Here is a 26,646-nt window from a genome sequence, read left to right on the forward strand (position 1 = left end):
ATTGAAAGGCTTGAGCAAGATGTTGCTTGCAATTGAAGACACGCATAGTCAAGCCTAAACGCCACATTAGACCTAGATTAATGAGCTCATGTTGAGCCTAGGGGCTGGCCGTGTAGGCCTTAGGTCCATTAGTGCCTTAATTAGTTATTTAGTTAGTTAATTAAGTTGGCTACTTAGGGATAATTTCGGCCAAGAGCAAAGCCCAAGGGCTAGCTGAGCCCTCTTCATCTTTTTCAAGCTTTGTTAGGTTTTAGTTAGGGCTACAAATAGCCTCAAGTGATTGTTTACATTGAGTTTTTCGGATATCATTTAGAACATTCTAGAATTTCGTCTTCCTTTGAGGAAAAATTCCTTAGCTTGTGAAAGTTAGTTTGAACATTCTAGAGTTGATCCTAGGATTGTTTGTTGACTTATCAATCAAGCAATCACACTTGATTGTGGCGTCTTCTACCATTGAATCCGTTCTTGAGTGGTCTAAGATTGGGTTCAACTCCGTCAATTACACAACATGTTCCTCTATGGTCTAATCTTCGCTTCCGCGTTCACATCACAATATCACTTGAGAGAAGTAGAAGAGATATGTAATTTAAGGATCACAAGATAATAGATAAATAAAAAGAGAAGAATTGCAAACCAATTGACTACCAAGCTCCTCTTAAGTTCGAAAATCAATTCACAAAAGAAATTTCTTCAAATTGATGAAATACAACCAATCTTGTGTACAAAGGAAGGCTCACTTCTGCCTTGCCCTAAGTTTCACTTGGTCAAATTAGAAAGTTTTACAATCCCTCAGGATAACCCTCACAAAGCTACACTATTAAAGTATTTTCTCATAAATGAAAAGCTTACAAAGAACCTTACATCACAAAGAGTACAAATGTTTCTTGGAGAGTATTTTCTCACTAAAACTACTCTTGATCTTTTGTATTCTCAATGTACAAAAGTTGCTTAAAATTTCTGACCATTCTCTATTTATGGGAGACCAAGAAAGTGTTTCATTAAAGCTTCCAACAGATAGAAGGTAACTGAAAAGTCAATTAGTTGTTGGGAGTATCGGACGTCCAGTACTTCCAATCCATGTGTCCGAAAGCGGACAAAGAGTTTGAAAAATCTTTTTAATTCTTTCGGACGTCCAGTGATGATGTTCTTTGTCTGATATGCTTGTCCGGTACTTACTCTGTCTACTGGACGTCCGGTATTGTCATTGTGAGCGTCCGGTAGCTTTCGACTTCCTTTTTCTTCTTTCAATTGCTTTATCAAAATCAATCAATAACAACCATTACCAGCCAATATCAATAGAAAAATAATATCAAAAGATATCAATGAACATCAATAATACCAACATTCATATCAACCAAAATCCATTAATGGTAACATTAAAAAATGTCAAAGGATACAGTACTGAACATAAAAAATATCAAAAATATTACAAAAGAAAAACTGAAACTACATCCTAATATAAAGTGCGAATGACCCTAGAGTATAGTCAGATGCGCGTTCATCAACTAACGGACGTCCGATAAAGTTTGATCGAAAAAATTTTAGATAGCTTTTTTCAAAACGCCCAATTTTGTCCTTAAAAATATAAATTGATCCAAAGGTAAAACTTTTGTAAAAATATCAGCAATTTGGTCTTCGAACAAATACAAATTTCACACTTTTGGACAAGATCATCAATGAAATGATACTTTATGTCTAGGTGCTTTGTTCTAGAGTGTTGAATAGGATTATTTGTCAAATTTATGGTACCTGTGTTATCACAATACATCGGCATACAGTCATACACTAGTTCAAAGTCATTCAAGGTATGTTCATTCATAACAATTAAGCACAACAAGCACCGGCGGCTACATATTCCGCTTCCGCTGTAGATAAAGAGATAGCATTTTATTTCTTGCTAAACCATGATACCAAACAATTATCAAGAAAATGATATGTACCACTAGTATTTTTTCTATCTATCTTACACCCACCAAAATCAACTTTCGAAAAATCACATAAGGCAAATTCATGACATTTAGGATACCAAAGACCATAATTCAAGGTTCCCTTTAAATATCTAAAAATTCTTTTAACAGTGTTTAAATGAGATTCTTTAGGGTAAGATTGGAAATGAGCACACAAGCAAATGACAAACATAATATCAGGTCTACTTGCAATTAAATAAAATAAGCTACCAATCGTACCTCTATGTTTCTTCTTATCAATTTTTATACCTTCTTCATCTTTGTCAAGTTTGATGGATGTACACATTGGCGTTCTAATTTGTTTTGAATCCTTCATTCCGAATCTTTTGAGAAGTTCCTTTGTATACTCTTTTCGGATGGATCACCAATAATGAATTCTTTGGGGGTGATTTTGAACGAACTTCCAACATTCTGAAAGATCTTTAGGTATACTAACTCTCTTATTATTTTTTTCTAACGCTTGATTTTCTTGAAAATCATCTTCCTTTGATTTCTCTTCTAATAGAGTATTTTCTTCATCTTGAATCATGAGTTTCTTAAATCCTTTTTGAACATCTACATCATCATCTTCACAACAACTCTTGAAAATATCATCATTAGTTTCATCAAATGTGATATATATGGATTCTTCTATAACAAGAGTCTAAGAAATAATATTTGGTACCGTTTAATTTTTTTGATCCTTGAGATTTACCATCATGTCTAATTATCCACAAGTATTTTATGTTTCTTCTCATGTTCTTCATCACATAGTAATTATTTTTCATGTGACCTTTTTGACAACAAAAATTATGCATAACCAAAGAATTATTTACATGAAAAGATTTAATAGATCTTATTTCTCTTCTCTTATGAATAGTAAATTCATTTGCACCAGAATTTAACTTCTTTTCATGAGTGCCAAGATGAGACTTTGATTCATTTCCTTGAAAATAATTTTAGTTTTTATGTTGGAGAAACTCATTTAGATTGTCCATTCTTCTTTTCAGATCACCTTGTTCCTCTTTGAACATTTCACAAATCCTTATTTTTCTATCAAGTTCATTTTGTAGATAAATCTCACCCTTTTTCAAGTGATCATTTTCAGTTTTTAGATTTTTTTGAAAAAGACGTGCATTGTCCTGAAGAAAAAAATTAACATTGTATTTTAATTCCTTACTTCTAGTATAAGATTCTTTCAAACTATCATGCAATTTTTCAATGAAAGATTCAAGATCATCATCAGTTTCATCATCACTTTCAAGTTGAGGGTTATAAGTTGTTACTTCATTATCTCCAATAGCCATAAAAGCCATTTGAGTAGATTCTTTTTTCTCTTCAATTTCACCATCAGTGTTGTACTCATTTTATATGATTTGAAAGTTGTTGAATCTTGATTTCTTTCGGCTTTTAATTCTTTCTTCTTCTTCATTGGACACTCACTCATGTAATGTCCAAATTGGCCGCATTCATAGCATTTGTCACCTTACTTTTTGTTGGCCTGTTGCTTTCCTTTGTTTTTTGCATTATTGAATTGATTGGAATTCGAATTGTTAGGTCTTCCTTTTCTGAATCTCCATTTGTTGAGCATTCTCTTGAAGTTTTTTGTGATGAGAGTTAGGTCATTGTCATCAACATCCATATCTTTACCATCCAATGAAATAGAATCATCTTTATCTTGAGATGCTTTTAGAGCAATACTCCTTTTTACTTTTGTATCTTCTTTTTCTTGTACCTTGGTCTTAAAGTTCAACTTATAAGATGTTAGAGAGTTTATAAGAGATTCAATAGGCATTGAATTCAAATCTTTCACCGCTTCCATAGCAGTCACTTTACTCTCCCAATCTTTAGAGAAAGTATTCAAGATTTTTCTGTTTTTCTCTCCTAAGGAGTATTCCTTTTTCAGAACCTCTAAATCCTTAATAAAATCATTAAATCTGCAATACATTTTATCAATATTTTCATGAGATTCCATCTTAAATGACTCATATTTACTAACCAAGATAGATTTCTTTTGTTCTCTAACATTCTCACTACCTTCATAAATTTCTCTCAATTTGTCCCAAATCTCTTTAGCTGACTTACAGCTTTTGACCCTAATAGATTTAGTCTAAAGCACTATATAACACATTCATAACTTTTGCATTTAAGGTGGGATGAGCTGTGATACCCCGAAAATTAGGAGGTTGTTTGTAAAGAAAATACTAAAGTGTATTTCTTTGGGTTTGATTTAAAACCTTATTTTGTTTTAAAACACTAGAAACCCTAAGATTTTAATCAAAAATCCTAATTTACTTGTGACTAACCAGTTTTCTTAAATCTTTCATATTTTAATTGAAACCCTAATTTTAATCACTGGAATTGTAAAATCCCTCACGTTTCTCTTAAAAACTTCCTTTTATTTGGAACTTATGTTTTTATTATAGCCCTACTACCCAATCATTCCACAATAAGTGCAAATGAACCTAGAAAGTAGGGTTTCATTTTTCGTTTTCAAGTTGGAGCAAGTTAGGGTTTTAACGTGTATCCGTAGTGTAATTATCCGGTACGGAGCGAGGATCAAATTTGGTGCTTAAGAGTGACTTTTGGGTGAGAAATAATATGTGATTAGGAGCAATGACAATAAGTTAGTGATTATAAGCTAAAAACCCTAGTATACGCGATTTAAGAGAAATCGCGTAAAACCGACGGGTATCGATCACTACCGATTGAACCCACCACTTCCTTACCACCACATACCCTTGATATTTTTGCAAAAATATCCCCTCCTCATCCTCATTCATATGGCTGAAATTTGTGGCCAAAAATGCAAGGGAAAGAGAGAGAAATTTGCATGGCTTTGGTGTGACGCCCCCACTTCTCCCTAAGGCGAACCAAAGGGTATCCGCGGGACGCCTGCCCAACTCTCGCCAGGACTCACTACAATCCATCATTTAAAAGCCCGAAATACCTTAAGTAACTTCAATACATAATTAAAGTACTTCAAATATCTCACACTTACAATTATACAGCTTTCAAGCTTAAATACAATCCAACGGAAAAGGGTACAATAGCCATCCGTTATAATATAACTTAAAATCTTCAAAAGAAAGCAATCTAGTACTACTCACGAGCACCCTTGGTCTCGAACCCTGTAAAAGAAAACCACAACGTGGGATGAGCTACACAGCCCAATGAGGTTTCAAGACACTCTAACAGTTCAAATAAATCAAGTAGATTGGGCATATCATATGCATGGTTCAAGGTTACACAATGGCATGTTATCATGAGGTGATAATCATTGTACGGGTAATTTGAGACATTATCATGGTATGAGACATTTATCATGAGACAGTTATTATGGTTCAAGACATTGGCATATATAGTTCACGAGTGATTGGAGCTTATTACAGGCATAGCTCAGGATTTCATATTGTCATTTTAGCATGAAACAATTATCATGATACCAGGTAAACATATACTGTAGGATACGGTGTTCCAGTGGAACTCTGTCGGTCATCTGCACCTTATGACTTCCGGATCCCCACGGTACGGTCTGGCCATCGCCTTATCCCTCCAGTGGTAATACTCGAGTATACCGAAACGGTGGCCCAGGGTTCTGTGACGCCCCGAAAAGTATGAGTATGAGAATCCGAAAATTTTTTTTTAATATATTTTCTAGACGTTATTTTGTTTCCTTGTCTATAATTTTGTACCTTTCTTCAATATATTCATTTCTTATACATTTTTATAAGGAAATATAGTTTTCAAATCATTTCCTTGATACAAGTTAGTCCACGTTAAGTTTGAAGTGTATTATGGACGTGGGACCCGCTAGTGCGGTAAATGTGGTATATTTTTGACAACTCATTGGAGTTAATTGTAAAGATTAAAAGAAGTTTGGGTCATAGTGTGACTTTGGTTGATTACAAGTTGCTAGACTTCCTAAAGGTTCCATGATATTCCTAAGCTTAATTTTCATTGGCTAATAAAAAAGGTAGTGGACTTTGACCAAGGGACTTAGTTAATATCTTCTTAGCAAGACCAAAGGCCAAAACAACAAGGAGAATTTCAGCCAGCTCTAGGGAGAAAAGAGGGGAGAAAAACCAAGAGAAAATAAGAGAAAGAACAACAAAAAATTCTGGTTTTATGCAACCCATCCAACAAGCTTGGGAGTTAGAGCAAAAGAAAGCTAATGAACTTGGTTCTTGAAGTGCAGCCTTGTAAACCCACCTTTGGAAGGTAAAGCAGCCTTGAACTCTTGTAAAAGCTTATAGCAATTGGGTAGAAAATGTTGTTTTTGATGTTGTAAGATGCTAATAAGGCTTAATGATGGTTTATATATCACTTTTGTGGGTTTGTGTGGAAGATTTGGTGATTTCTATGGTTGTTGAGAAAATTCCAGAATTGAGATTTCTTATGGTTCAGTTCTGCCCGTTTCTGTTTGACCAGGTTAGAGGCCGAATTGGCCTTAGCACAAAACATAAAAGTTGTAGATAATGATGTTTTATAGTTACCTGTAAATTTTCAGCTCAATCTGAGCTCGGTATCCTGTGAAAAGACCGAAATACCCCTGCTACCCTGTTTCTGTCCGAAACTGATAATCAGCTTTGGTAATTGGTTAGTTTGACTGGGAATACTACTGATTTAGTTGTTGATGTATTCTTAAGAATTCTATCCCTGTATCTTAGCTTTCAAATGGCTTTGGAAGTACCTAAATTGGAGTTGTGTGTGCTGAGATATGAGTGAATAAAGCAAGACTACTAGTTGATTTCTGCAGTGAATTTCGAACTGGAAAATCTGGAGTTGTTTTGGAAAATTTGACCTAGTTAGGGTGAGAACTGGACTGAGTGGTCTTCATGAAAGTTATAGGGAATGATATTTTAGAGGTGTCTACAAAATTTCAGGTCAATCGGAGTAGCGTAGCTTGAGAAAAGTCGAAATTACTATTGCTGTTCTGGTTTTACCCGAATGTAAGAATTGCTCCTGTAATTGGTTGTTTTGGTCAGGATTGCTTCCGAATTAGTTGTTGAGGCCTTCTGATGAAATTTAGCCCTGTTTCTTAGCTATCAGCTGGTTTTGGAATTTCTGGATTTGGACTTGGAGAGCCTGAGTTATGATGTTTCCGGTAGAATGCGTTCTATGAATCTGTTTTTGTGATTCTGGTGTCGTTTCTTGCATTTTTGACCTAGTTACACTCGAAACTGGGTTGAGTGACCTTCTGTAATATTGTAGCCCTATCTCTTAGCTTCGAAACGATGGGTCTTGCACCTTCATCCGACAATGGTAGTGCCTTTGGTGCCATTACCGCAAAAGGATGTCAAAAGCTATTTTTCTGGTTTTGAGCTTAACTTTCATTTCCAGACTTTTTCCTAGCTTGACTTGTCTTTGTACTACTTGGAACTTGCTGAATGGCTATTGGATGAACTTGTTGTTGTATGTGTACCTTTGGGACTGGCTGAAGATATAATGAAGCCATGATGGCTGGGAAAGTAAGCAAATTTAGGGGAAGTGCTGTTCGAAGTTTTAAAGGGTTTGATTGCATTGAGTTTGTGATCTAAGACTTGGATTTGAGCAAGGCAATGATATATGATGGATGGTTTCTGAGCCATGGAGGTGAGTGACCCTAAACTGTTTCCAAAGTTACTTATGAACCGTTTCTTGCACTATTTACTTGATTGCATATCATGAGTGCTTGCATGTGGCCCATGACATATTTTGGCTTAAATGAGTACTTGGAATTCGTGTGCTGAACACCAACGCCTCCACCTCTGTGTACTGTTCATCTGGAGCAAATGGCTCCCCCTCTGACTGTTTACTGTTAAATGTTTGTTTGGAGCGTTGGGTGTTTAAGTACAACGATTTCACTGGCTCACGAGAGCAATAAATGTACATTTGATCTTAGAATCATGACATCACTGAAATGAACGACTGTGAAACTGATTTGATTACTGATTTTAATGGTTACACGCTGAGCTTCTAGCTCACCCCAAAAATGTTTTATTTCCCCCCCATAGGGCTCAAGGCGAAGAAAAGCTTGGAGTGCTTATTCACGTGACTGGATGGCTTATATCGTGTACAGTTTAAGTTTGGATCTATTTTATGTACGAGTTGGTCTTGTATAAATATTTGAAATTGATATGGATGTAAGTATACGTTCCACGATTGGAATCAGTTTCCGTTGCATTTGTAATATGTAATCATTGGAGAATTTGATGTAATTTTTGAGATTTATATTGTAATCTGTTTGAGGAATGTAGTGAACGACTAAGTCCCGGCGAGAGCTGGGCAGGCGGCCCGCTGAACCCTTTTGGTTCGCCTTAGGGAGAGGTGGGGCTGTTACAGGTTCCAACCTACCCGACCGAACCCAGTCCTGGCTCGAGTAGGTCAGTAACCAAGAGCAGGGCCCAAGTTCAGCTTAGAGCTTACAACATGCATAGGTAACCAAGTAATTCGACAAAAGGTAAAATTCATCATTTGAGTAGGTCGAGTGAGGTAAAGTACACACTCGCCTAATAATGATGGACAGCTTCATACAACATGTGATTCATGATAATCAAGTAGATACTTAGCACGTAAGCACGTAAGCAATACAAGTTGATTTCATGGGAGCATGTAATTCACGGATATCGAATAGTCATGTAGATTGGAAATCATGTGAGCAAATAGTCAAGTAATAAAGTAGTCATGTGGTTGGTAAACGGTTCACGGTTAACGGTTAAGTAGTGACGGTTAACTGACAGGCATTTGTCATATGAATAGGCCATCATTGGCCGTTATCCCATTTTTACCATGTGAGAGTCGAGGAGATTCACTCCAACGACATATGCAACCTTAACATACCAAGTCATGTTATTCGAGCATTTCCAAGCATGAGTTATTCATCTCAGAAGAGAACGAGTGCGATAAAGTGCACACTCAACTCCATTTCTCAAAATCAAGTAGGCTAAGTAAACAATCTAGCAAGTTAAGCATGCATCGAGTTCATATGGTCATTTGATATGGTTAATCATTTAACCAATTCATGTAGATATACAATGCAAGTATACATTCCTTAAATAGGTATGAGTATGGTAAATACTTAACACATAGCACTTAACACTTAATAATCATGAAATAAGCGTGTCCTAGACTTATTCAATTACGTATTCCTATATGGAACACTCACCTAGTCAAAACAAGCGAGTAGTTTTCAAACAAGCGTTTAGGTGTCCGCTCCGAGTTCCTCTTGGAGATTCCCTCGAGTGCCTGAGTAAACAATAATCAAGTACCACTCAATATCACTACGAATCTCTAATTATCGAGGAAGATTGTACGCTACTGCAATCTAAGGAAATCTTATGAAAATGAACCTCAATTACTCGTAAATCGAGGTTCAAGAGTAAAGTTTTAAAGTCTAAAGAGAGAGACTAACATTTTCCATGAAATCGAGTTCAAAATGTTCAATCGGTATCGAGAAAAGAAGGCAAGTTTCCAAAATCTCATTTTCTAAGAAATTGACAAATTTCAGCTTTGGGTGTCAATTTAGAAAAATCGTATCTTGGACTATGTAGGTCTATAATTAGAAAGCTTGATACCGTTGGAAACTTCTTCATAAGCACTAAAAGTTCCTAGAAGATACTTTTCCATGATTCCAAACGGAAGATATTCAAAAATTGACTTAGAGTTGCTGCTTGGGACCATTATGACAGTTTCGGGGTTGGTTTTTGACCAACTTTGAAAATCCAGTAAAATTCACACAATACGAACTAGCCTCCGAAATTTAGAACTCAATTAGAGCTACAATCAAAGTTTAAAACAAAACAAACGGAACAAGAATCAAAGTTTTGAGCGCCAAGATATAGCAGCTCAAAGTTGGCTAAAATTTCCTCCTCGATCAAGAATTTCCAGATTTAAACATGAACTTTGGGACGTTGGTTGAACACTGAAACGGACTTGGAATGGCACCAAATTTAGCAGTATTACACTACCATATAGGGGTTATTCCTCTGCAAATTTTCAAGCAAAATCTAGCACGATGAGTCAATTAACAAAACTGTTGAAGTTTTCAAGAATTTCCAAGGCAATCTGCCTCGTACCTTTGTTTTCCTTTTCTCAAACATTTGGCCACTAAAAACCTCTCAAATATGGTTCATTTGCGTAGATAATGTCTAAGAAACATCCAAGCTGTATTTGGTAGGTGATTTATACCAAGAATTTCGAATGACAAGTCCCAAGTCAAGATTGGCTAATCGGCTAAGAGAAAAGGAAAAGTTTTCCAGATTCGAAGATCAATTTCGGGGCATCATTTGCATATCAAAATGGTCTTAGAATATCACCAAATTTTGCACAATTAAACCTCCATATGAGGACCACTCCTCTATCAAATTTCATTTGAAAATTCACACGAGAAGGTAGTTAACTAAACCATCAAAGTTCAAGAAATTTCCCAAGGCAAAACTGTCTTCTAGCTCTTCTTTCTTTTTAAACATTTTGTCCAATGCAACCAACCCAAATCTGGTTTATTTGTAAAACAAAGTCCAAGGAACATCTAATATAAAGTTTGGTAGATGTTGGACAACAAAGTTTCCAAAACAACAAGTCCCAAATCAAGCTAGGCCATTCAACTAGTCAAAAGAGGATTTTTACTCACTGCATCAGTTTCGAAATATGGCCACAACTCACTCAATTCAACTTGGAATTGAGCTTGGTTGATGGCGTTCGAAATTTCTCTCATAAAGCTGAATTTTATCAGAAGAAACCATTTTGAAATTCTATCCACAAACAGCTCGTTTTTGAGCATCAAGATACAAGTCCTGTCCTGTCTCCTGGAGAGAAACGAAACAGGACAGTGATTTTCAATCGAATGGTGTGACTCCCTCAAGTGGAACCAGAACATGAATTTGGTACCAATGGAAATCTGGGAATGTCTAGTTTCCAGTGCCACAAACGGCACTTAATTTTGACATCGGAAGAATGAGTTATGGCCGATACAAAATGACTGCCTGGGCAATACGGGATTCATTTTCCAGTTTTGCTAACTTTGGAAATCAACTCATTTGACCAACCAAATCATGTTATTTTTCAATGAAATTTTGTACACACTCACACTAACATGTAAAAAATATAATCAAGTCATTAGAGCTTCAAAGGTTTGCACAAAAATGGTCGGACAAGGCAGGGGTAAAACGGTCACTTTTGCTTCTTGCACCCAACGAAGTTTCTATCAATTACACACCATTAATCCATCATTTTAACCACTAAACCAACAATATATCCACCATCAATCATCAAATCAGCAACAACCCAAGAGTGGGAGTTCATAGAGCCCATTTTCACATTTTATACCATAAACAAGACTACCCACATGATTATATAACCTTATATGTGCAATGTATCTTACAAAAACTAAGATCTATGAGTTGGATGATTTGCTACCTTCTTGGATGACTAGATCAGAAATTTTGGTCACTCTTTGCTCCAGAAAACCGTGACTTTTCAGCTCCCTTTTGCAGCTCAAAATACTCCTCAAGTGTTATACTAAGTGTGGGTGAAATTTGAAGTGAATTAGAGAAGATTTGGTGAAGATTTGATGGAGGAATTTGAAGAACTCTTGAGCTGTTTTTCTTGCTTGTTGTTCGGCCAGATGAGGGAGCAAGAGAGAGAGAGTGATCAGATTTCTAAGCTTCCAAGAGAAGACATTAACTTGTGGCCTCAAATCACCCATTAGTCAACTCACATTAGGAGCCGTTTGGCGCGATTAAGGCTCGATTTCTCGCGCGTTTGGTTCACCAGTGCACTAAACCTCTAATGCATTTATATTCATGTAGATAATATTCACTCTTAATTATCCCAAAATAAGGGTCTAAAGTCCCTCAAATAAAGTCACGCGTGTGGAAACGTGTACCGTCAATTTTATCGCTATAACGCGAAACCTTCGAGAAATTCTTATAACGACCGTACTACTAACCATCACTTGAGTATTTAAACATTAAAATGCCTATTTTAGGTCCATTGTACATGTATCCAATATTTCAAACCTATTGTACTCTCAATCAGTCAAGATTTCCAAAGACGTGTTCACTATTTTCACTAAACGAGCTTCCGGAAATTAATTTTTGAAACAAGTCATTTTAAAAATATAATGAAACTATATTTCCATGTAATTAGGTCTCAAGAGCTTAGAAAATAATATTCGGAGTAAAATGCCAAATAAATAATTAAATAAGCTAGAAATAGGAGATTAAATAAGTAAATTTTGCGAGTCCTCACATTTGGTGGTGACAAGTGTCACCCACCTATGGTGCTTGGATCAATTTTTTTTTCTTGCCTTTTATCCCTCATTTTAGCTAATTTTCCTTTATTTTCTTTCTGTCTTGGCCGAGCTTAAGGGAGAGAGAGAGAGTAAGAGAGAAAAAACTTTCAATCCATCCTGAATCCAACCATTTGAGTGCAACCAAGGAAAACTAAACCGATTAAAACCTTCCTTGAGTGTTTAGCTAGTGGTGTGTTGGTGAAATTTTGGAAGTAAAAGCTAGGGCTGCTCTTGGTAGTGACTTTAGCAAGGTAATAATGCTGATTTCCCCATTTCTTACTCTTAATCTTGCTTAACTTGGCATAGCACCTTAAATTTGTGGTGGATGACAGCTATTATAATGATTTCGGTAGATATAGTGTATGTTTTCTTGAGTTACATGAGTTAGGGTTCGAAGGATTTGCTGCCTATACTTGCTGTATGGATAGGATATGTTGTATCTAAGCTTATATAAGAGGTTGTGGTAGTGATTGAGGCAAGAAATGAAGAAAGTTTCCTTTAAAACCGTAAAATTTCATATTTCTGAAAAAATTGTAGTTCAGTTCTGTCCGGTTCCAGCTCGTGATGTTAGAGGCTGAATTAGGCTTAGCATAAAACATGAAAGTTGTAGAGAATGATGTTTTATATTGCCTACAAAATTTCAGCCCAATCGGAGTAACGTAACCTGTGAAAAGACCAAAATACCCTCACTGCCCAAGGATGCATCCAGTGATCCGTTTTAGACAGTTCATCCAATTGACTGTGTCTATTCACTATGATCTGTGCTGATTTAGTGATTTTCCAAAACATGAAAGTTTTAGTACTCTGTCTTATCTTTTCAACGCCTCCAAGAACGCCTTAAACGGACTTTGGTGGCCTGAGATATGGCCATTTAAAGGTAGTACGGTTAACTAGCCGGTTAGTTGGAAGTTGGTTCTATGAATTGGGAATTTGACTAGGTTACACTGGAATTTGGACTAAGTGGTCTACATAAAAATTGTAGCCCTATGTCTTAGCTTCGAAACGGTATAAATTTTATCCCAATCCGATAAGCGTAGCTTCAGATATGTCCGTTACGTAAAACACGTCAAATCTGTCTTTTGTTAAATTTCATTTCCGCACTTGTTATTAGCTTAATTTTTGTCCTTGTATTGTCTTGAGCCTTTTGAATGACTACTGAAATGAATTGGTGTTGTGGGTAACTTTGGGTTTGATTGAGGAAAAGAATGAAGCCATAAATGGCTGGAAATAGGAAAATACAAAGGGCATGATGCCCAAATTTACGCTCAAGGACTAGAAAACTATACTTGCGACTTGAGTAAAGTTGGTAAATGAATATCACTTGAACCATCTAGGATATTTGCATCTTCTTTTACCGAGGTATATAAGTAAGGAATTGGCCAAACTCATACCCTTGAGAAATAAAATAATGACTGCTCGGAGTACGTTTTCTTTGTCACTTCGACTTAAATGGAGATTTCAAAGTTTTACGAGCAAGCATAAGTTTTATAAATATTTTACTCGTAGCCTTTGGTTTAAATATACTCTTTTCGCTTACAAAACTATACTTATACTTTGTACTAGTAGTTATTCGGATTTTCTTTGGTTCACTTAAACTTTGGAGGGGTTTAACTGTAATATTTTCTCTTGGCTGTTATCAGGGTTTCTTGGCGATTGAGAGTGTTATCCGGGAGGATACTTTGGACATTATTTTGCTTAAATAGGTGAGTGTTCTATATACGTTTTGTTTCTATGACTATGTGGATTGTTGTGACTATGTGATTATTTGTGAATATTTGATTAAATGTTAATTGTTTTCTATGATTTCTAAAATGAACTTTTGCTAGGTGAGTGTGTACTTTATCGCACTCGACCTAAATAAATACGAAAAAATACTAGTTGCGCATGAATGTAAGCCTTTTGGCTGAACTGGGCCCTTGCCCTTGTTACTGATCGACTCGAGCTAGAAGCGGACACGGTCGGGCGATTTGGTGACCTGGGTGAACATTTAGTATACTCGAGTATTACCTTGTTGTCGGGTGGAGTCCGGCCAACGTTCGGATGGGGGTGAAAAGCCTGGTCAACGTCCAGGAGGAGGTGAATGAGAATGAACAAACGAACGTAAAAAACGAGGGGTTTATTTACAAAAATGCATTTTTTAAATAATTGGAGGAATAAGGAATGAATGGGGAACGAACGAACGAATTGCTCCTTGTGAGCCTGCATCCTTTTAATGAATGTATTATCATTGATTTCTATTGGACATGTTTTCTGGATTATTTGTTATTACATGATTAATGTCCTTGTTTAATTACTTGTTTCTGTGTATAGAATCTCGCTGAGCTTTTAGCTTATTCCTTTAGTTTTGTTTTCCTTAGTAGGGAAAGGCGAGCAAGGACAAGAACCCGTATAGACTAGCTTGGTCTAGCTCTTGGTTTGTTTTTGTAATGGTTCTAGCCCTAGTGCTTGGCACGGGCTGGTTGTATGGTGAATTGAGAATCTTTGTATATTCGACGGTTGTATTTCCTTTTGAGATAGCAAGGTATATAAGTTTCGCTTAAGTTTTGGATTGTTGCTATATTATTCCTATGGTTGTATTCCGGATTTGATTGAAGTGAACGACTGAGTCCCGGCGAGAGCTGCGCAGGCGGTCCGCCGAACCCTTTGGTTTGCCTTAGGGGGAGGTGGGGCTGTCACAGTTGGTATTAGAGCTTGCTTCGCGTGGTCTCTGTGCGGAGTGAGCATGGGCTATGTAGTGAATAAGTATGAAGGACTAAGTGCTCGTTCGAGCATGAGGTATGAATTATGAAGTGTTATAAGCCTTAAATCTTTCTCATGGTGTCCAAGGACCATAGATAGCTATCTCGGGTAGGAATTTCGATTGTAGATGGTTTACTCTTGGGACTAGCCAGATCGAGATGTGAATTGTTTTATTTCGGATTCTCGTGCCCGAGTACTCTGGAGTTGAGGCGATGCTAGCTACTAGGTACTTGAGACTTGTATTTTGAAACATGAACAGGCTTTGTTTGGTTGGAATGAGTATAAGAGGTTAACGGACATCTAGTGAATAGGAAGTGACGTGAGCGATCGGACGGGGGCTATGTTAACCAAGTGTGAAACGGCTTGTCGTGTTATCTTCTTGTTTTGTCTCTGTACTGCTACCGTGTGTATTTGACTTGTGGCATGGTAATATCCACATGTATAGTACTTGTTGCATTTGATCTTGCCTACTTGATATGTTTCTTTGTGAACTTGGTGTGGTAAATTTTGCCATTCTAGTCAATTTATTTTGTTACATACTAAATCACTTTTGAAAAAAAAAAGAATGGAGGGGAGACGTAGTCGAGGACGTGGAGCTAGTTGTGGCCGTGGGGCTAGGCAAGCTCAAGAACCGAGAGAAGAAAGAGAAACAATGGCCGAGCAAGAACATGGATCGAGGGTTGAGGCCGGAGATCAATTGGCAACGGCGATGCAACAAATGACAAATATCCTAGCACGATTGGTAGATCAACAAGGTCAAATGCCAGTGAATCAACCACGAAATCCTGAGATAGGAGAGGATAGGGCTCTTGAGAGGTTCCAAAAGTTTCTACCTCCTAAATTTCAAGGGGGGCCTGATCCAGATATAGCTGAGCAGTGGGTGGAGGCAATGATTAATATCTTCGCGGTTTTGAATTACACGGAGCAAAGACAAGTAAATTTTACTGTATTTCAATTCGAAGGACCAGCTCGCGCGTGGTGGAATTTAATTAAGGCCAAGTGGGAAAGAGAACAGACGGTATGGACATGGGCGAACTTTGTAAGGGAATTTAACGAAAAGTATCTCCCACCTTTGGTCCAAGAAAGGAAAGAGGATGAATTTATTGGGTTGCATCAGGGAACCCTGAGTGTGGCCGAATATGAGACCAAATTTACTAGACTGTCTAAATTCGCTTCCGAATTGGTGGTTACGGAGCGAAGGAGAATAAGACGATTTATACAAGGACTAAATTTGGAAATCCAGGAGACATTAGCGGCGGTTCAAGTTAATACGTTTACAGAGGCTCTTGAGAAGGCTCAAAGAATTGAGGATGTGAAAGCCCAAGTAAAAGCCCTTCAAACGAGGAAAAGAGATACATCCAGCAGCATACCTAAGGAAACCGGAGAAAAGATAATGCTCTTTAAAGTGCAAAAAGTGAACCATTCACCTCGCCCACCTTAGACATTAAGAGCATTAGATGAAAGGTCTATGAAAGGAAGTCAGGTCAGATCAAAGGACATTTCTCGAGAAGGTCAAACAGTAGCTCCTCGATTGGCTTGTGGATACTGTGGAAAGGCAAATCACACTGAGAATGATTGCTGGCGGAAAGGGGAAAAATGTTTGATTTGTGGGAATAACAATCATCAACTTAGCAATTGCCCGAAGAAACAGCCACGAGAGGGTAGTACTCAACAAGTGGAAGGAACCAAACCGAAACAAACTAATGAAAGAGGAAACCGAACAAAAGTATCAGCACAGGTTTATGTCGTAGATCAGCAACAAGTTCTAGGGTCCTTTGAGGCAACGGAAGGTAAAAATTTTGAGAATTGTTTAATTTGATTAATGCCAGTTGGAATTTCGAGGACGAAATTTTTTGAAGAAGGGGAGATTGTGATACCCCGAAAATTAGGAGGTTGTTTGTAAAGAAAATACTAAAGTGTATTTCTTTGGGTTTGATTTAAAACCTTATTTTGTTTTAAAAGACTAGAAACCCTAAGATTTTCATCAAAAACCTTAATTTACTTCTGACTAACCGGTTTTCTTAAATCTCTCATATTTTAATTGAAACCCTAATTTTAATCACTGGAATTGTAAAATCCCTTACGTTTCTCTTAAAAACTTCCTTTTATTTGGAACTTATGTTTTTATTATAGCCCTACTACCCAATCATTCCACAATAAGTGCAAATGAACCTAGAAAGTAGGGTTTCATTTTTCGTTTTCAAGTTGGAGCAAGTTAGGGTTTTCACGTGTATCCGTAGTGTAATTATCCGGTACGGAGCGAGGATCAAATTTGGTGTTTAAGAGTGACTTTTGGGTGAGAAATAATATGTGATTAGGAGCAATGATAATAAGTTAGTGATTATAAGCTAAAAACCCTAACATACGCGATTTAAGAGAAATCGCGTTAAACCGACAGGTATCGATCACTACCGATTGAACCCACCACTTGACTACCACCACATACCCTTGACATTTTTACAAAAATATCCGCCCCTGATCCTCATCCATATGGCCGAAATTTGTGGCAAAAAATGCAAGGGAAAGAGAGAGAAATTTGCGTGGCTTTGGTGGTGACAAGTGTCACCCACCTATGGTGCTTGGATCAATTTTTTTCTTGCCTTTTATCCCTCATTTTAGCTCATTTTCCTTCATTTTCTTTCTGTCTTGGCTGAGCTTAAGGGAGAGAGAGAGAGAGCAAGAGAGAAAAAACTTTCAATCCATCTTGAATCCAACCATTGGAGTGCAACCAAGGAAAACTAAACCGATTAAAACCTTCCTTGAGTGTTTAGCTAGTGGTGTGTTGGTGAAATTTTGGAAGTAAAAGCTAGGGCTGCTTTTGGTAGTGACTTTAGCAAGGTAATAATGCTGATTTCCCCATTTCTTACTCTTAATCTTGCTTAACTTGGCATAGCACCTTAAATTTGTGGTGGATGATAGCTATTATAATGATTTGGGTGGATATAGTGTATGTTTTCTTGAGTTACATGAGTTAGGGTTCGAAGGATTTGCTGCTATACTTGCTGTATGGATAGGATATGTTGTATCTAAGCTTATATAAGAGGTTGTGTGTAAGAACCCGTAAATTCCCTAATAATTTTCCTAGGGTTTTTCCCCTTTAATGGCATGTTTTCTGCATTTTCTGGCTTAGGAAAATTTTCTTGGTGAATTTTATGAGTAATTATAGTTTTTGGATGATTTTTCTTGTATTGGAGAGTTTTTGAAAAATTAAGGATAAATAACGGACGTGGGACCCGCTAGTACGAAAAGTTCGGAAAAATTCGGCCAATTAGGTTAAGTTTCGGATACTGTGTGAAATTTATCAGGTGTTAAGAGATAAGTAGAGGTTGAGATGTGATTGATGTGAGAGGGAGAGAAAGGATAGAGATGCATTTATGGAAGTGACAAGTGTCACCTTGTGAGTGGATGTAACTTTTGACTTACTATTCTATGTTTTACCATTTCATTAAACATCTCAAAATTTACCAAAATTTGCTTCATTTTCAAGCTCTTGTGGCCGGCCAACCTTAAGGAAGAAAGGAAGAAAACCTCTTCAATTTCTTGATTTCCTCTTGCTCCAATCCAATAACTCAACCATCTAAACTTGTTTCTACTCCATAAAACCTTTCCATTTGGTGATAATAAGTGGTTTGGTAAAGTGTTTGGGGAAGCTAAGGTGACAAGCAACTCTTCCTCTCTTGTTTACTAGGTGAGTGGTGATTGAACTTTCTACTTCACTTAATGAAGCTTAATTTGTGCCTAGTGGTGGCTAAAGTGTTGAATTTTGTGGTTTATTTCTTACCTTTGGATGAATTGATGAAGTTTTCAATTTATTGGTGATTTTTCTGGTTTAATGTGATCATGATGTTGTGGCTATCTATGATGGTTGGAAATGATGGTTAATGACTCTAGTAGGTGTACATGATTGGTATTTGCAAGCAATTTTGGGTTTGGAAGGAAATGTGGAAAGTTAGGGTTTCATAACCCTCATTTCTGTCTGGTTTTGTATCTCATGGTTAGAGCCCGAATTGGTCTTGCCTTAAAACATGAAAGTTGTAGGTATTGATATGTTAGAGGTGTCTGTAAAATTTTAGGTCAATCGGAGTAGTGTAGAATGAGAAAAGTCGAAATTACTAGTGCTGTTCTGGATTCATCCGAATGTAAGAACTGTGTCTGAAATTGGTTGTTTTGGATGAAATTGCTTTGGATTTGGTTGTTGAGGTCTTCTGATGAAATGTAGCTTGATGTCCTAGCTACCATATACCTTTGGAATTTCTGAATTTGGACCTGTATAGACTGAGTTGTACTGATTACAGCAGAATGTAGTTTGTGAACCTGTTATTGTGGTTCTGATTTAGTATCTTGCATGTTTGACCTAGTTGTGCTAGGAATTGGACTGAATGACCTTCTACATTGTTGTAGCCCTGTTTCTTAGCTTCAAAACGGTGGGTCTTACACCCTAATCTGACAACCGTAGTGTCTTTGGTGCTATTCCCGTAAAATGAGTTCAAACATTGTTTTTATCATGGTTAAAGCTAATGCCATTTCCTGATTTTCTGGTTACCTATGATGCTTGTATATGCTTATGAAACCCTGTTGGGGTTGTGATTGGCATTGCTTTATGACTCGTTATCGAGTCTCATTGTACTTGTTTGCGTGTTCTAGGGCGTGACGGTGGTTCACGACGTACTTTTGACGACGGTGCATGAAACATCACCTACTTGATTGGTGAGTGTACTACTCACATGAATGTTTACAATGTGGCTTTGATATATGTGATTGTGATGCCGTGAAGGCTTACTTGGCCATTGGAATTGGTTAAGGTAAGGGTGTACTTGACCGCCCTCACCCCTTTTGATACAGTTAATGACTGTTTACTATTTCACTGTAATACTGAACTTGATATATGAGTTATTGAACTCCATTTCATGGAACCTGATTTGGTGTCATTTGGGCGAGTATCCAACGGCCTTACTGTATTACTGAGCTTAACCCCGTTGGTAGTCAATTGAATCGAGCCTGCGAGGGCTTGGTTGTGAAAATTGACATGCCACAGGGACTGTACTGGGGAATCTTGTAGTAACGAGACTCTTGATTCCGGTATACTCGAGTATTACCAAAACTACTGTTTGGAGTGCGGGCCCGGTTGGGGTATGTTGGGTGGAAGGAATGGAAGTTAAGTGAGGTCTACGGTTGGTTACTCTTAAGCATTGACGGAGGGTCAATGAGGTTGGATCAAGAATGCAAGCGTGGAAATGGGCTCTTGAGAGCCGTCGGTATCCTTTTACCGATTTGTTTTGCTTCTTATTTGCATACTTGAAATGAACGGTTATGCTTATGTGATCTTAGCTGCTTATGTGGTATTAACTCACTGGGCATAAGCTCACTCCGTTCCATTTGTTTTCCTTACAGGAAAATGATCACTTTTGGAAAGATCATACTTGTTGGTTGCCAAATTGAGCTCATGTACATGTATATTTTGAATAGCTCTTTGAATGAAACCCTAATGTGTATTGGGTTCATCTTCTTTTGATTGGCAAACCGAACATGTATATTTATGATGAATAGTTTTGGCATGGCCATTTGGTTGTAAATGTTGAATTTCAATGTACATATATGTTTGGTTGATGTTTGGTTGGATTTCGGATCAATACGCATTTCAAACGGAAAAGGAAAAATTTTGGCGGGAATGAACAGGGCCAAATCAGGCCAGGAATCCGGTCAGAAAATGGCCGGATTGCACTGTGAAAAATTGGACCCGACCAGTTGCTCTCTGGCCGGTATCCGGCCGGAATCTTGGCCGGATTTCCGGCCGGATTACGAAGGGAAATTGAATTTTCAGGTTTGCTCACTGGCCAGTATCCGGCCAGATTCCGGCCGGATTCTGAAGTGGCCGGTACTGTTCATCATCGGCTTCGATTTTTTTATTTTTTTTATTTTGTGATTTTGACTTGTTTGCGCGCGTTGGTATGTTCCGGAACGTATTAGATCGACGTAAACTGATCCGTTAGTCCTGGCGAGAGCTGGGCAGGCAGTCTGCTAACCCCTTTGGTTCGCCTTAGGGGAAGGTGGGGCTGTCACAGGTGGTATCAGAGCCTAGGTTTGAATTAGTTTGGGTGTATAGACGTGCTCGTCTTGAGGTTCCTTTGTTTATGCCCCTTTAAGTGTATTCATGTTATTTCTTCCTTTGATATAGGATGGACGGAAGTGGTGACCCGAGTGATCGTCCGGCTGGAGATCTTCCTCGTGGCGGGCTACCGCCGATTAAGTGCCAGATCAGGCAAAATGGGGCCGTAGTTCATTGGAGCCCGGCCAATCGCCTCCGACAGTGTGAGTGCCGTCACACTTATGCCTATCCGAACGCTTTAGTATTGGTTGTGGCGGAGGAGCGTAAGGAACTAGTTGAGGATAATGCTAAGTTGGAAGCTGAGGTGACCCAGGTTAGGGCGACCAACGAGAAGCAAGCCGCACGTATCAAAGAGCTAGAATACAATGTGCTTGAGGTCGAGGATAGGGTTGACGACCTCTGCGCTCAACTGAGGGAGGCACGAGAACACGAGATTAAGCGAGCTCACAAAGTCAGGGGTCGCGCTGAGTCGATCCTTAATCTTTGTGACGACGGGCTTGGAGAGGATAGTGATGAGGCTTCGTGTGCGGGGGCCGAGGCTGGGGAGGAATCTACCCCGTCGCCTGGGTCCCAGAGCCCGGCAACTGACTAGGCCTTGACTTCTAGGCTTCTTTTGGGATAGTTTGGTGGGTTTTGTATGTACATAGGGATAAGGAAAGAGCCTTAGCTAATCGTTTTGGTTGTTGGATTAGCTACGTGTAAATTTCTTTTGATAAGGCCATTCCTCGGGGGATCGTCTATGTTTGTTTCTGACTTGCCTGTACTTGGCACGACTGATTGTATATATGTGTGTGGCTTGATCTTGCTTGGCTTGTATATATACGTTGTGATCATGTTTGGAATGTATAAATATGTGTTATTGTGAAAGTTTTGAGTGTTACTTACATGCTTTGTTACTACTTTGGTTTGGTTTAGTACTATTGCCTAGATCGAGTAAAACTCATGGAAGGTACACGGAGTGGTCAGGGACGTGGGCGCGGAACTAGACAACCCACACCGGTTAGGGGTACGGGGGAAACCTCTACTGGACCCAATCTTGAACCACAAGTAGACCCTAATGTGCAAATAGCTGCTGCTATGCAGCAAATGACAAATTTGCTTGCACAAGTGGTGCAGCAACAGGGCCAAAACCCAAACCCTAACCCCGGAAACCCTGGTAACCATATCGAAAGCGAAGATAGAGCTCTCGAACGCTTTCAAAAGTTCGCTCCGCCGAAGTTTGTTGGGGGACCCGACCCGGATATTGCCGAAAGATGGCTTGAAAAGATGGTTGATATATTTGCAGCCCTACACTACCCTGACGAACGGCAGGTGACTTTTGCCGTGTTCCAGCTTGAGGGGGCGGCCCGTTCCTGGTGGAACGTAATCCGACAGAAATGGGAAAGGGAGCAGACGCCCAGGACTTGGGTGAATTTCATCTGAGAGTTTAATGCGAAGTTTTTCCCTCCTCTAGTTCAGGAGAGGAAGGAAGACGAGTTTATTAGACTCCGCTAAGGGGCTCAAACTGTGGCGGAATATGAGAGTCAATTCACCCGCCTGTCCAAGTTTGCGCCCGAGTTAATCATGACGGTACAACGACGGATTAGGCGCTTTATTCAGGGTTTGAATGTTGAGATTCAGAAAGACCTCGCGGTGGCTCAAATCACTGCGTTTAGCGAGGTTGTGGAAAAGGTCCAACGAGTTGAAAGTGCACGGTTGCAAGTCCGGAACTTCCAGGCGAAGAAGCGTGGCTTTCCTGGGAGTAGTTCTGGACAGGGTGAGAAGAGTACTCCCTCTAAATTTGGATGAGGAACGGGAGGTGGTCGACAATCTGGTTCAGGTAGAGGGACTCCATTCAGGGGTGGCCAAGCTGGGCGAGGACAAAGGGGAAATGCTCAGAGTGGCTCGGCTTCAGTACCTCGCGGTCCCTGCGGGCATTGTGGGAAGCTAAACCACAACGAAGATAACTGCTGGAGGAAACAGGGCAAATGTCTATGATGTGGAAGCGCAGACCACCAATTGGCTACTTGCCCGGTCCTGAAACAAGATGGAAAGGGAAGTCAACCACCGCCGAGGACCAATACTGGACCAACAAAGGGAGATGGGTCCAAACCTAAAGTGCCGGCTAGGGTGTATTCCTTAGAGCCCCATCAGGTCCCAGAGTCTTCAGAGGTTGTAGAAGGTACGATCCCTATTTTTCACCGCTTTGCCAAAGTTTTAATTGATCCTGGTGCCACTCATTCGTTTGTTAACCCTGATTTCATGTGTGGCATCGATATAAAACCTGCTAGTTTACCATATGACCTAGAAGTTAGTACACCTACGGGGAATCAACGTTTGGTGACTAGTATGGTTTATAGGGATTGTGATGTGTGGGTAGGTGAAAAGAGATTTTTAGGAGACCTGATAAGCTTGTCCATTAAGGGGTATGATGTGATTTTGGGTATGGACTAGCTAGCCAAATATAATGCCCAACTAGATTGTAAAACGAAAGTGGTGGAATTTCGCATTCCTGGTGAGGCAACCTTAAGGTTGGATATAAGGGGTAGGTTAGTCTCATCTGCCTTAATTTCGGGCATTCGAGCTAGGAAACTGATAAGTAGAGGGGCGCAATGATTTTTGGCCTTTTTGATTAACACCCCTACGGATAAGTTAAAAGTGGAAGACGTGGCCGTGGTGAGGGAATTTCCGGATGTATTCCCTGATGAGTTAGTAGCCTTACCTCCAGAATGGGAGATAGAATTCCAAATAGACCTGTTACCTAGAACCTCACCTATCTTAAAAACCCCTTACCGAATGGCGCCTGCAGAACTTAAGGAGCTTAAGTTGCAATTACAAGACCTTTTGGAGCGGGAATTCATTCATGAGAGTGGGTCTCCTTGGGGAGCTCCTGTCCTATTTGTGAAGAAAAAGGACGGAACCTTGAGGATGTGAATTGACTACCGGGGTCTGAACAATGTTACGATCAAGAATAAATATCCACTGCCCCACATCGACGAGTTGTTCGACCAGCTGCAAGGAGCAGTGGTCTTCTCAAAGTTGGACCTCCGACAAGGATATTATCAGTTGTTAATTAGGAAGGAGGGTATTCCGAAAACTGCTTTCAACTCGAGATATGGGCATTACGAGTTCGCCGTTATACCCTTTGGACTGACCAATGCTCCCGCCACCTTTATGGACCTAATGCATAGGGTTTTCAAACCCTATGTGGACCGATTTGTCGTTGTGTTCATTGATGACATTTTGGTCTACTCTAAGACACGCGAGGAGCATGAGGAGCATTTGAGAGTGGTGTTGCAGACGTTAAGGGAACATCAATTGTATGCCAAGTTTAGTAAATACGAGTTCTGGTTGGAGAAAGTAGCATTCTTAGGGCACGTAATCTCCCACGAAGGTATTTCGGTGGACCCGGCAAAGGTAGAGGCCGTGACAAATTGGAAGAGGCCAGAAAATCCCACAGAGATTCGCAGCTTTCTAGGACTAGTTGGGTACTACCGACGTTTCATTAAAGATTTCTCCAAATTAGCAGGACCTTTAACTGACCTGACGAAGAAGCATGGTCAGTTTATCTGGAACGCCCGATGCGAGACAAGTTTTCAGGAACTAAAGAGAAGATTGACCATGGCTCCAGTGCTAGTTTTGCCAAATGGAGTAGACGGGTTCGCGGTGTATGCAGACGCGTCGCGAGAAGGCCTGAGGTGCGTTTTGATGCAGAACCGTAATGTGATCTCTTTTGCCTCAAGGAAGTTGAAGCTTCATGAGCAGAATTACCCAACCCACGATCTGGAACTAGCCGCAGTGGTTTTTGCACTGAAAAAGTGGAGGCATTACCTATATGAGGTAACCTTCGAAGTGTACTCGGATCACAAAAGTCTTAGGTACCTCTTCTCCCAGAAGGAATTGAACATGAGGCAACGACGGTGGATGGAATTTTTGAAAGATTACGACTACACAATCAACTACCATCCGGGAAAAGCAAATGTGGTAGCCGATGCCTTGAGTCGTAAGGTGCAAGTAGCAGGGTTGATGATTAAAGAGTGGGATTTATTAGAATCCGTATGTGAGTGAAGACCCTGTCTTGGGAGCCATAAGGTTCTATTTAGCAATGTTAGGGTGACCTCCACTCTACTGGAACGCATTAAAGAGGCGCAAAACGAAGATTTGATGGTACGGAAGTGGGGAGAGAAGGTGGAGAAGGGAGAAACAACGGACTTCAATTTTAGTCCTGAGGGCATTTTGAAATATCGAAACCGAATAGTGGTACCGAAGGAGGAGTCGTTGAAAATGGAGATTCTGGAGAAAGCCCATCGGTCCAAGTATACAATCCATCCGGGCAGCAGCAAGATGTATCAGGACCTGAAAGGAACCTATTGGTGGGACAATATGAAGAGGGAAATCACTCAGTACGTGCAAAAATGTCTCGTTTGCCAACAGGTGAAAGCAGAGCATCAAAAACCATCGGGTCTGTTACAACCCTTGGAGATACCCGAGTGGAAGTGGAAAAATATCACAATGGACTTCGTTTCCGGTTTACCGAGGATGCAAAGGGGACACGATGTCGTTTGGGTGATCGTTGATCGCTTAACCAAGTCGGCCCATTTCTTGCCGGTGAACATGAGGTATTCCATGGACAAGTTGGCCCGACTGTACATGGACGAGATAGTAAGGCTACATGGCGTTCCGGTGAGCATCATCTCCGACCGGGATCCACGGTTCGTATCTCGGTTTTGGCAGAAGTTTCAAGAAACCCTGGGGACTAAACTCAATTTGAGCACGACCTATCACCCTCAGACGGATGGACAGTCAGAGCGGACGATTCAAACTCTCGAGAACATGCTACGAACTTGCATTCTGGATTTTGGAGGCAACTAGGGTCAACACATGACCTTAGTAGAGTTTGCGTACAACAACAGCTTCCATTCGTCGATTCAGATGGCTCCATACGAAGCCCTCTATGGATGAAAGTGCCGGTCGCCGATTTATTGGGACGAAGTTGGCGAAAAGAAGGCATTAGACCCGGCAACTATACCATGGATGGAAGAGGCTCAAGAGAAGGTCAAGTTGATACGGCAACGGCTCCAAACAGCTCAAAGCCGACAAAAGAGCTACGCGGATAACCGAAGAAAGGATTTGGAGTTTGAAGTTGGAGATCATGTGTTCCTCAAGATCACACCCTTACGAAGTGTTACAGCGGGCAAAGGAAAGAAGCTTCAACCGCGGTACGTCGGACCCTACAAGATCCTCCAGAGGGTAGGACCGGTCGCGTATCGATTAGAACTGCCATCCAGTCTCTCTCGAATTCACGATATCTTCCACGTCTCCATGCTAAAGCAGTATTATCCCGACCCATCCCATGTCTTACAATCGAAGGAGATCGAAATAGACGAATCGCTGGCCTATGAAGAGAAACCGGTCCAAGTGCTCGATCGGAAAGTCAAAGAGCTCCGCAACAAGCAGATTCCGCTAGTGAAGGTACTATGGAGAAACCATGGGATAGAGGAAGCTACTTGGGAAGTGGAAGAAGAAATGCGAAAGAAATACCCAAACCTTTTTGGGAGTTAAGGTGAGAAATTTCGAGGACGAAATTCTTTTAAGGGGGAGAG

General features: G+C 39.6%; 1 long non-coding RNA gene across 1 annotated transcript; it reads right to left on the minus strand.

Annotated features, from left to right (window-relative positions):
* Nucleotides 1-4,893: 4,893 nt before the first annotated feature.
* LOC140008078 (uncharacterized) lies at nucleotides 4,894-11,546 on the minus strand. The gene is made up of 3 exons (XR_011815491.1): nucleotides 11,343-11,546; nucleotides 9,094-9,173; nucleotides 4,894-5,077 (listed from the first exon to the last, which is right to left on the minus strand). It is a non-coding gene; the product is annotated as an uncharacterized lncRNA (long non-coding RNA).
* Nucleotides 11,547-26,646: the final 15,100 nt, after the last annotated feature.

This window comes from Coffea arabica, chromosome 6c (genome assembly GCF_036785885.1).
Source record: "Coffea arabica cultivar ET-39 chromosome 6c, Coffea Arabica ET-39 HiFi, whole genome shotgun sequence".
In the NCBI taxonomy this organism is placed as follows: Eukaryota; Viridiplantae; Streptophyta; class Magnoliopsida; order Gentianales; family Rubiaceae; genus Coffea; species Coffea arabica.